The sequence below is a fragment of the Pangasianodon hypophthalmus genome, chromosome 18 (genome assembly GCF_027358585.1).
Source record: "Pangasianodon hypophthalmus isolate fPanHyp1 chromosome 18, fPanHyp1.pri, whole genome shotgun sequence".
NCBI classification, from domain to species: Eukaryota; Metazoa; Chordata; class Actinopteri; order Siluriformes; family Pangasiidae; genus Pangasianodon; species Pangasianodon hypophthalmus.
This window is the reverse complement of record NC_069727.1, coordinates 18530310-18542676: the sequence shown is the minus strand read 5'-3', so window position 1 is coordinate 18542676 and position 12367 is coordinate 18530310. Positions and strand designations below refer to the sequence as shown.

General features: G+C 39.2%; 1 protein-coding gene across 1 annotated transcript in view; it reads right to left on the bottom strand.

Annotated features, from left to right (window-relative positions):
- Positions 1-5714, bottom strand: part of arhgef39 (Rho guanine nucleotide exchange factor (GEF) 39) — a 52676-nt gene extending 46962 nt beyond the window's left edge. Inside the window, exon 1 of the mRNA XM_026922750.3 lies at positions 5592-5714. The gene's annotated coding sequence lies outside the window, so the exon portion shown is untranslated. The remainder of the gene's footprint in view (positions 1-5591) is intronic.
- Positions 5715-12367: the final 6653 nt, after the last annotated feature.

The following is a 12367-nucleotide window of genomic DNA, read 5'->3' as shown; positions in this document are numbered from 1 at the left end:
AAGACTTTGAGAGCAGAAATATAGAGGCCAAGATGCAAACCACTCATCAGCAGTAAGAATCAGAAAGCCAGACTGGAATTCACATAGAAACACAGAGATGACCCAGAAAAGTTCTGGAACCAAGATTATACCAAAGTGATGGAAAGGCCAAAGTGTGGAGAAAGAAAGGATCTGCGCATGATCCAACACATACGATCTCATCGGTCAAGCGCGGTGGAGGTAGTGTCATGGCTTGGGCTTGCAAGGCTTCTTCTGGAACAGACTCACTAATCTTTATTGATGATGGAACTCATGACTGTAGCAGCAGAATGAATTCAGATATCTACAGAAACATTGTATGCGTCTCAATCAGCTCCCTAGTTCAGTAGTCAGGGCTCTGATCAGGGAGTCGGCCAGTTTAAGTGCACTGGAACATTCACGCCCTAAAAAAAAATCCCACAATGCACCGCAAAAACCAGGGAGCATCGATGCTCACTATGTTCCTTTACTGGAAATGACATCATATTTTCTGAAGCCTCTCAGCTCAAAAAAAATGGCAGACAAACTCTCAGCCAACGTCTACAAATGTACGTAGCTTGTTATTGTTATTATAGCTCTGAAAAAGATCACTTACGTTAGCGATTTTTACTTTATTTGACATTCTGTATATGGTTTGCTTGAGTCTAACGACTTTTAAGTGTAGCATCCACTAGCAAGTACCATGACAGAAACGTATGTGATTAAGCTAACTAATCTATATGAGACATAATGTCAGAAAGATATCAGTCCTGCCTGTTGGTGATAATGCCAGTGGTGACGTTTTACAACGTAAGTACGTAGTCACATCGCCAGAAATTGAGTCATCAGTGTCCCAATGTGTAGTGAGCCAGGGTCCTTACCGGCGCCCGAACTCACGTGCATGATATACTGATTCACAACATAGAGAGCTGATTGATACGCACCCATTCTGTCTGCCAATTTACAGAGAAATGCATCCAATCTAATTGGGAGAAACTCCATCATGCAGCAAGACAATGACCCAAAACACACTTCCAACACAATGGAGAAGGTTTTAGACTGGCCAAGTCAATCATCAGAATCACAAAAGGTGCCATGTTCTAAGTTGTTTAACACATCTAGATGTAAATATAAGGAAATAAAAGCTGAACTGGTCTATTATCCCATATTCATCTTTTGATCTCAAACCCAAATGTCTTCTGTTCCAAGCAAAAACAACAGAATTGACCTCGCAGTTCCAATACTTTCGGAGGGGACTGTATATTGCTATACATGCAGTATAGAGTGTTGTAGAAATGTCATGTATCATGATTTGATGTTTCTGTCATATCGCCCACCCCTAATCCTATGTATGTTAAAAATATTACCAACTAGACTGCCCGATTGAACTCATGATAAACCATATGTAGGCCATCAGCCCTGTCTGAACCTCCAATTAAAGGAAAGCAGTTACACACATCCGACACACACTCCCCATCACTATGGCACATTCTTGATCTATGACCTAGCCGCTCTCTGCTAAACACAGTTCCTCCATCACTCTCTCTCTCTCTCTCTCTCTCTCTCTCTCTCTCTCCTGGTGCCCCAGCTCTAGGGTGTCCTCCCTGCACTGCCTCATTAGTGTCAGCTCTAATGGAGCATCAGGGCAGGAGAGAGGGACAACACCACCACTTTAACAGCAATTAACCCTTGTGCTGTCCCCGGGGAAGCTGGCGTCAGCCGCTCTCTAACATGGTAAACAAGCCACCTCCATCAGTGCAAACTAAAGCAGGGGGAGGCTCACTCTCTTCTCCTAAGTGCCGCGTACGATGGCTGCCAGCAGAGCACTCATTAACACCTCGGACCAGTAGCTTGACTGCTAGCAAAGGTGGATTATAAAGGTGCCATAACAATGTACTGTTTGTCCACTTTTGTGCAGCTCTGCTTGCATAAGCAGTGCCAGTCACCTAGCCTCAGCTCAGCGCACGTCTGGCAGCCAAACAGCACAAATAAGCAAGTTAAAAAGTCAGAAGTGATAAGTACACCATGTAGCCCTGGTTATATCTACAATAAGCAAAGCCAAGATGTTTTACTCTAAATTGCATCACTTCTCTTGCACAATCATCCAATTTTTAAGGGGATATAGCAGCATTTTTGGCCAAGTGAAGCCAATTAAAGGCCAACTGACGAGGGCTGGTGGGGAAACGGTGCATAGTAAGCAAATCAAAAGCATTCAAAGGGTAAACAGACGTACACTCAACTGGCTCAAGTTCCAAATGATGACTTTCTGATGCTGTAATTAGGATTTATGGGCTTTCTATTACAGCTTGACCTCTCAAAATGAAAACGAGATAGGATTATTAAGCCTATTTCTAGACTTTATTCCTCATTTCAAGATTTAAATCATCTTCTAAATAGGTAATTTTGCTTTTTTCTATAAATAAACACTTGAAATAAGCAAAATACACCAATTAAGGCTGATGTAATCAGATATCAGCAATGTCTAATATGCAATGAATCTGCAATATACCCTGACAGACAATGATCATTTGTGTTTTGGAAATGAATAAAGTAGAGATGTGTAACGTTAAACACCTTGAGATATAGGCCAATATTACCAATTATATTTTATTTATCTTACCAATAAGAAACTAACACCAGCTTCCCAAAAAAACGTTATGAATCAGTTATGAATCTAGTGATTGGTGTAGGCTACAAATAAATTAGCAAAGGAAGCAGACAGCTTTAAAAAGTCTCACAAAGTGATCGCATGTGAGAACAGAGCAATAAAAGATGTAGGCTATATTATGAGTAAGGAATAAAACACAATGAGGTATGCTGTTGCAGGAAAATAATCAAGGGACCCAAAGTTACTCTTACACACTCTGAAGTTTATTACAACAGCACATCCCAAAGTCTTTCATTCCTCTTATACAACAGTACTTTCCAGTTTTTATTGATTAAAAGCTGACATGCTTTTTATCTATTTATAGTCATGCTTATTGTTACGGAACATCCATGAAACAAAGTAGTTCCTGTTATCACTCACGTTATAACAGCTAGAAGACAGGTGTTACCTCGCCAACCTCTTTTTTTTCTCTCTTGTGAAATTAATAAGACAAATGAAGCATCTTCTCATGCTACCCATAAACCACAAAGCTCTCTGTTCATTTATGTAAACAAATCTCTCAAATTAATAATGAGCAGATGGACCAAGCAGCAAAAAATTCCCATGAAGTAAGCTAAATGAATATTATCCCATCCGCAGTTACATTCATTTAGCTTCCTTCAGTAAAGTCGAGTAATTAAAAACTGCAAACAAATACCTAATACATGATACAGTGTTTCCTGAGGCAGTGACAGGAAACGGAGTCTATGTGCCGCAATTAGTTACATCTGAGTCCATCAGCTACAATTTACTATTTATTTATGCATTCATCTTCAGGACCTGCTTTACCCAGGCCAGGGTCGTGGTGGATCTGGAGCCTGTCCAGCACACAATTTACTCTCTACTCTATAACAGAATTACTGTTTTTCCCTTAAACGTATTATCCATCCGAATGTAAATGCAGTTTCTAAGATTTCCAAACAACTGTACATCATGTTTTCTTTGCCCAGGAATGGTGTCTCAGTGAAGCAGGACAACTAACAATATGTTCTTCCATCCAGGCTTCAAATCCTTAAGAACAAAAGCTTGTACATAACATAGCCCATCTATAAAATATGAACATGCAGGTATCATTTGATTTGGGGAAAAAAGGACTCTTTTGGTGGGCATGTTTTAGCCGACAAAAGACAGAGCTGTCACTACTTTCACCTCCAAAATGCCTGGTGAGATCAGAGGCTTAATGAAGGCGTAAACGCTCCTTACACAAAGAGACGGTTGACAATTTTTAAAGAAAAACCTGTGTCATTGTTATGCTGTGGAGGCATTTTGCTGTCATGATTTGGGTCCATGGTTTTGTGCTCTTAGAGGGAAGTTTTACTGCAAATAAGTACAAAATTCTTCTATCTACGATGAACCACTTCTATCCGGATGGGAGTGGTCTCTTGCAGGATGACCCCACCCCCACCCACTGGCTCATTGAATGGTTTAATGAGAATGAAACTTATGTAAATCATATGCTATGGTCTTTCAGTTTTGCCAGCATATTGACTAGATTTTGTAACTTTTTATACCCCTTTAGCAACATTAACGTTTCAAGCTTAGAAAAAAAAAATCTAGTGACTTTTTGAACAGACATTAGTGACTGTCCTGCACTTGATACGGCTCTCCAGCTCACATCACAACACCAACCACTGATCACCACTCTTCCCAACAACCAGCCACCGATCACCACTGTTCCCAACAACCAACCACCGATCACCACTGTTCCCAACAACCAACCACCGATCACCACTGTTCCCAACAACAAACCACCGATCACCACTGTTCCCAACAACCAGCCACCGATCACCACTGTTCCCAACAACCAACCACCGATCACCACTCTTCCCAACACCAACCACCTATCACCACTGTTCCCAATCACCACTCTTCCCAACAACCAACCACCGATCACCACTGTTCCCAACCACCGATCACCACTCTTCCCAACACCAACCACCTATCACCACTGTTCCCAATCACCACTCTTCCCAACACCAACCACCGATCACCACTGTTCCCAACAACCAACCACCGATCACCACTGTTCCCAACAACCAACCACCGATCACCACTGTTCCCAACAACCAACCACCGATCACCACTGTTCCCAACAACCAACCACCGATCACCACTCTTCCCAACACCAACCACCGATCACCACTGTTCCCAACAACCAACCACCGATCACCACTCTTCCCAACACCAACCACCTATCACCACTGTTCCCAATCACCACTCTTCCCAACAACCAACCACCGATCACCACTGTTCCCAACCACCGATCACCACTCTTCCCAACACCAACCACCTATCACCACGGTTCCCAATCACCACTCTTCCCAACACCAACCACCGATCACCACTGTTCCCAACAACCAACCACCGATCACCACTGTTCCCAACAACCAACCACCGATCACCACTGTTCCCAACAACCAACCACCGATCACCACTCTTCCCAACACCAACCACCGATCACCACTGTTCCCAACAACCAACCACCGATCACCACTCTTCCCAACTTCTTCAATATACACTCGCTTCTTTGCTACATTTAGAGGTAATTAAAGCCAGTTACTGTTATCTGTAACCATTTCTCTTGTGCCTACTTCCTGTTGTAATATCTAACACCTTTTAAATGCAAATGATCATGACGAACGAACAGATATGCAAATTAGTCTCATACGTCATGGCAACGTCTGAGCACATTTTAGCTACTTTCCCCTGAAAAGAGTTGTGATTACTGGATGTAGATAAATCCATCTGCATAATGAGTAAGTGACTCAGTACAGCCCTGTTGGAGGATTAGTTCTTTGTGTTTACTACCACGAGGTAAAGATATAAAGTGAAAAATGGCACGGTTTTTAACCAAAAAACAACTTATTTAAATAAATGTAAAACATAATAAATGCAATCCTTCCGTATTCGTTTGTAACGTTATATAATGTAATAAACACTGACTAACCTGACAATGTGTATCCTTTTCAAATTGAATCCAGGCGGTCTTTTTTTCTAGTCTAGGCATTTCCGGGTTTGCGTCGATTTCTATTGGCTCCCGGGTGACGACGTCTTGACGTCACGAGGAGCGTCCTGGGATCGGGCGGTCCCACCTGGATGCCATTCTGTCTCTGAATAATAATAATAATAATAATAATAATAATAATAATTATTAGTATTATTATTATTAGTAGTAGCAGTAGCAGTAGTAGTAGTAATATTATTATTATTATTATTATTATTATTATTATTATTATTATATCAGTAGTATTAGTAGTAATATTTATTATTATTATTATCAGTAGTAGTAGTAATATTTATTATTATTATCAGTATTAGTAGTAATATTTATTATTATTATTATCAGTAGTAGTAGTGGGGGTCACGGTGCACATCCCAGGGTTGAGGGTTGGGGGTTTGGTTCCTGCCTCTGCTCTGTGTGTGTGGAGTTTTCATGATCTCCCTGTTTCCTCCGGGTACTCCGGTTTCCTCCCCCAGTCCAAAGACATGGTCTGGGATTCTGCCCTGCGATGGGTTGGCACCCCGTTCCAGGGTGTCCCCTGCCTTGTGCCCCGAGCCCCAGGGAATAGGCTCCAGATAAGATAAGATAAGTTTAGATGAGATAAAATAAGTTAAGATGTTCCTTTATTGATCCTCCGTAGGGGAAATTCAGTTCACAATGCACTGATCTTCAGGTCCCTGTGACCTGGTGTTTGATAAGTGGAACAACTGACAGGAACACTTAAAACTTACTGCGCTCCCTTCACTGGGAGAATTTATGGCACTTATAAAGAATTTTGAGTACAGCCATATTAGAAGGTGCTCATGTGATACTTGACTGTTTTACTATGTATTTTTCTATTTCTTTTCATTGATTTTTATTTTTCTACAAATTCTTCCCTTCTGGTGTTTTTTTATTTATTTATTATTACTTTGTTGTTGTTGTGTTAATTGTTGTGTCTTTCACTGCCTTCTTGTAAAAGAGATTTTATCTCAATGAGTTTTTATCCTGGTTAAATAAAGGCTACTACTATAAGCGATACAGAAAATGGATGGCTGGACAGCGCTGTGGCCTTACCACTAGTCCCCCATTGACCCAGGAGTAGTAGTACTTATTATTATTATTATTATTATTATTATTATTAGTAGTAGTAGTAGTAGTAGTAGTAGTATATATGTAATAGAACCCCCAGTGGTCCGTGAAGCATAGCCATTGATTTTGTTACAGTGCTGGAATAGGTTTAATCTAAACTTCAATATCTCAGAAACAATAAATATAAATAATTTGGACCTAATGTATTCTGCTGACTCAAATTTTAGGACAGACAGACTTGATTTGATTTGATTGTGTTTGGAGGAGTCTGTGAAATTTATTTTAAAGCTAAAGGGATCCCTAGATGCAAAAAAGTTTGAAAAGCAGTGACTTAATCCACAGTCATATAGACAGAAATTTAGCAGTAATCTGCTGTACAAAGTGAAACTGTGAATTACACAATAACGCTCATGAGGAGAAAAAGGAGACACAAGACAGATAATGCCAAATTATAATATCTTTTTAGCTCATGTTCATTTTGCAAGCCAGCAGCTAGAAGAATTGGCACTTGGTTTGGAACAAAACATTAATTAGCTTTCTTGTAGAACTTGTTATTTTGCCATCTTTAGCCATCTTTGTAGCTATATAGAGTAAAGGATAATATGTTTTCTTGACCCCCGTTGTAAGAGTGTTTAATAAGTTGGTCAAGGATCTGACCTCTAGCAAGCTGAGAGAATATAACACCTTTTTGCAAGCAGTATTGGTAAGTAGCTAGTTAGCTTTTCATTTTGGAGACTAAAATAATCGACAAGCCTGTAGTATGGATCAGGGACGTTATACATTTCCACTAATAGAGCGAAAGACTTATCTTAACATTAACATGTGATCTTCAGTTATTTTATAACGCAGTTCTGTGATTTTTTTTCTTTCATCAATGTCGGTCATTTTCATTTTTGTTCATGGTTTTCTACGTTTCCCAGAATGCCGCTTGAATACTTGCTGAGTGATGCAGTGGGATTTAGCCTTTGCTTCATTTCTACATAAACAGAGTGATGCAGCAGTGCTTTAGTCCTTTACTCTGTCCTGCTGTCTCACTTCCTCCAAAGCTTCAATGTTCACAGGTGTGTGTGTGTGTGTGTGAGTGTGTGTGAGTGTGTGTATGTCAGACCCCCCTTTAGAGTTAAAAACGTATCCTTTCACATCATCATATTTCTGACCCAGATACCCCAAAAACCCACAAACACACAAGCAAACCCTAGTAACCCACATTAGCAGGAACACTGACATCTAGTGTTGCTGTGTGAAGGTAACCGGCCTACACACCATATTTCAGAGCATAAACTCATTTTGTTTCGGACCAAAACACATTTTATATTATGCTCCTCTTGTGTCTGCAGTAAAGCATCACGAGACCTGTATGCTATTAACTTGTGAATTGAATTGAAGACTAAGATGCATAGCCTTGATGGTGTTCATTACACACACCTCATACAGCAGAATTGAGAGTTTTGTCTGCAAAATTTCACACATGAGGCTAATGTTGCGACTGTGTCCTCGAGTAATGGCTGTTCTAATATCTCTGCATTGAATGAAAACCAGATCACATCTAAAACGTCAGTGTCAGGAGTAATAACATCATTGTGACCAAAATATAAAATCTATATCTCTTATAAAACATACAAAAGACACATTTTTTCCAGCAGCTGCAGTAGTAAATACAGGTGTTTACCGTCTTATGACCTATAAGTTCCCTTGAAGCAAAGACGTATTTGAGATTTGCCACTGTTAAGATATTAAAGTACTAAAAGTTGCCAGACTGACAATAAAAAGCATGCTTTGGGAGACATTTATTACAGTGTGTGATGATCTTGTTAAGATCCCCATTTATTTATTTATTTGTTTGTTTGTTTATGTATTTATTTAATCATGTTTCCAGAACATTTGGTATTATAATAATTGGCCCCAGAACACACCTGTGCAAATTAGGCCCATTTTGCCTGCAGGCTACTGAGGCAAGCACAGTGAGAGACACACCACAGACAAAGGGTCTTTTTCACCTGAGGAGAGAGGAGAGGAGGGGAAAAACTGGTACTGGAGTCAATAATCTACACAAGTAAAGCAACTCTCCAAGGTTTTTCAGACCCGTGGTGCATTATTTATCCTCACCATTGCCAGAGGACTCTTAATTGACCCTTGCTCAACGCAAAAACTTCACGAGATGAAAGAATGCAGTGTTTTGTAGTGCAACTTTTTGAGTCCTCTCACTCCAGTCCAATAATATTGAATTTCAGCTTATGAATCATTCAAAAGAATAAGTGAAGGTAACCCTGCGCTTGCAGATGTCATGAGCAGCAATGCTGCAGCTCCAAAACACATTTAATTACTCAAAACCAAAAACAAATCCAGGCTTTTTAATCACCATTTCACTTACAGACGTGTCATGTCACAGGCGCTGTAGGACTGGGGGTGTTAATATTTTTACTACGCTAATGTAATAATAGCAAAATGTGGCCTTTTGTAGGAGGCTTACAATGAAAAGGAATGAAATGCTGGTAGAAGAATTTCAAAAGCAATTTGCAGGAATGGTCCAATGTCTATATTTAGTGACCCTGATTAAAGCCATCTGCAAACTAAGTCTCTAAATGTATCACTGTTATAGCATACAAGAATACAAAACAATTTGCTCATTAACTTGCAGACCCAAAAGTGGTGTGCTTTCAAAAAAAAAAAAAAACCCTGTGACCTTTTTATAGGGAAGGAGTGTGGACTGGAAAAACTCCACAGTGACTACAGCGAACTGGACTATAAACAGCACTATATAACTATCTAAATGAATAACAACAGCAATACTACTACTACTTATTATTATTATTATTATTATTATTATTATTATTATTAATCTTTTTAACACAACCAATTTTATGCTTTACAATCAGATGAATCACTGAATTCGGAAATATTTTGCTAGGATTTGGTAATATTTAATAATCAAAACATATAATAATGAGCTCCTGTGCTTCCTGTATATGGTAAACATAATGTATATAGCTTTGGGCAAAGTCAATCTAAGCAGGCTACTTTAAGATATACTGTTTGTGGTTACATTAAAGATATCCATCAGAGAAATGTTCTTAGCTACGCTACAAGCTACATGGCGAACATAGCTTAAGTACATTGAAACTGGTGTCTTTTTTCATTATTATATATAATAATGAAAATAAGCTGCCTTGTGAGCCACTTTGTCTCTATGCAGTAAATGTCTCTTAAAAGCAATGGCAAAGGCAAAGCGTGCTAAGTGTGTTTAAAGGAGTGTTAACAGCAGATTGTGAATAAGAGTCCTGGGATGAGCACAGGACAGTCTTTATGATTACAGCAGCAGTTCTTAGGTACAAATCTGCAGTACCCAGGTGAGATGATCCACTGAAGCATGAGTGAGACTTGAGCGTAAAGTGCTTTTGGGGAGTGCAATCTTTTGGGGATCCACGAGGAACTGTCCATAGCAGCAGAAAGTGAGCACAAGTGCAGGAAGCTTCAAGCTGAAAGATGAGAAAAGTTCCTCCATTTTTACAGTGAGGTACATCCCGGCCGTCCCTTGGCTCCCTCTGAAACCATGGCATTAGACACAGAAGACACAGAAAATGTGAACGTAGGGTGAAAGAATCCAACTGAGCAGACGGACATAACCTGGCCTGGCAATGGCGCTCCTTCAGTTACTTTCAATCCAAAGAATCCAGACAGTTCTCATTACCTGTTCAGGCTCTCTGTTTTCCTCATGTTAGTGTCAGAGGGAGTGGAGTTGCTGGCAGCTGCTACGCTTGAGTCAGTTGTGCTAATGCTGGTGACCTAATTGCTACAGTCCAATCGTGGAAATAAAAATATAAAAGTGACATTCATGAATATTAGGGGTGTAACGTGATGCCACAATATCTGTATCTGTATCTGTATCCGAATGTTTCGTGCCTGGGTGTGGCCAAAACCTGAAAAACCTTTTGTTCTTTGAAGTAGAGATGTTCACGAGACTGTTTTGTTTTAATCTCCGCTTGTACAGTTATTATTTTTGTCTGTACCTGCCTACAATTTTTTTCAATTTACTTGTTTTTTTTTAAAAAAAAATATCCAACTGCTCACCTGCTTGTAATTAAAAACCTTCTGCTCATGCGACTTTTTTCTTGCATCCCAAGATGCACACCTCTAGTCTCAACCAGATGCCCTGTGAACGTTTCTGGAAAGCTTTCTAAAAAATAAATAAATAAATAAAAATGAATAGAGCCCCATCGGTTTGTGTTTGCATTATATTTCTATAATTTCTAGATATTATATTTCTATATTTGACACGTCATCCTTTCATTCTGAATAACGTGTGCATATTTGGTAACATCCTTAATGTATATGTATGTTTATTGCAAATTTATGGTTTCTATTTTAATTTATATGTCTTGAAAATGGAAAAAAGTGGATTAGTGTTTCCGTGTTTATTTTTGATATTCAATATGTAGGTGAATTGCAGGTTTTAAAGTTATAGTCGATGATTCTGGTGAAAGCTAGATGAAGCTTTGGAAGTAAAAAAAAAATAAATAAATACAGCCTTTCCTTCAGCTTGACCCCCCAAAACACACAGAAACTTAGAAACAGTGGTGAGATGTTTTAATAAACACCAAGGGTAGATTTTTTTTTCAAAAATATAAAAGAAAACAAATGCAATTTTTTTTTACTTTACAGTTTTACTAAAAGTAAGTCCACTAAAAGGATAGGAGAAAAATTGTAACAGCACAATTAATGCTGCAATTAAATTAAAACGAGTGTTTGGCCCTGGGAAAAAATTATCATCAGGTGCAAATTAATAGATACACAAAAATGGAGTGACTCTTCAGTTGAGGAGGGCCATTGAAAAAGTGTAGCGCTTGCAAAACCCAGTGGTTTTCATGGATAATGATAAACTGTCATGGCTGCAATTGCCACAACTGCAGGATGGCTTAGTTTTATGCGTGTCAATGAGGTTTGCTCCTAATTGACGATGGGGGACGCTAACTCTCTTGAAAGCTGTCATTCAGCCATCAAGCATTAGAATGAGTGGGTATTGAATTTGTGTGCGGTGTGTGCACAGCGTTTGGGAATCGCCTGTATTGTGCTTATGACATGGTGACGTCCATCACTGTTGCATTTGTCATAGTTGGCCACTTTTGGGAATGGAAATCAGAAGAGGAAACTTTTTGTAAAAAGCAGCATTCCATGCAGGGAGAGGCCGCCTGTCACACTCTCACTAGAAAACAAATCTGAAGTTAAACTCTTAAAATGACATTATGTGTCTGTGCTGCTTGTTAGCTGTGGGAGGAAGAGTGTGAATATGTGCGAATGTTTAAGAGTTATGCTTGGTGCATTCCTGCACGTTGTGGCCTTAGTATGAAATGGTTCTATCTCTTATTTATTCTTAACTCAGATAGATCCTTATGACACTAAGGTCAAGATGGGTTTAAGCAGAACATTCATATTTGGGATGAGTATTTGGGTTGAGCTTATCTAAGTGCTGACACATGGCAAGATCCAAGTTTCTAAGCATTTTAAAGCGATTTACTTTTTGCCTTGTTTTGTGTAGGTGGATAAATTCAGTTATGTCAATTATATACTTTGATATGGTTAGATGACATTTAACTCAACTGCAGTCCTCCACTTTTCGTGAAGGAGCTTCTTGAATTTGACATTTCAGAAACATC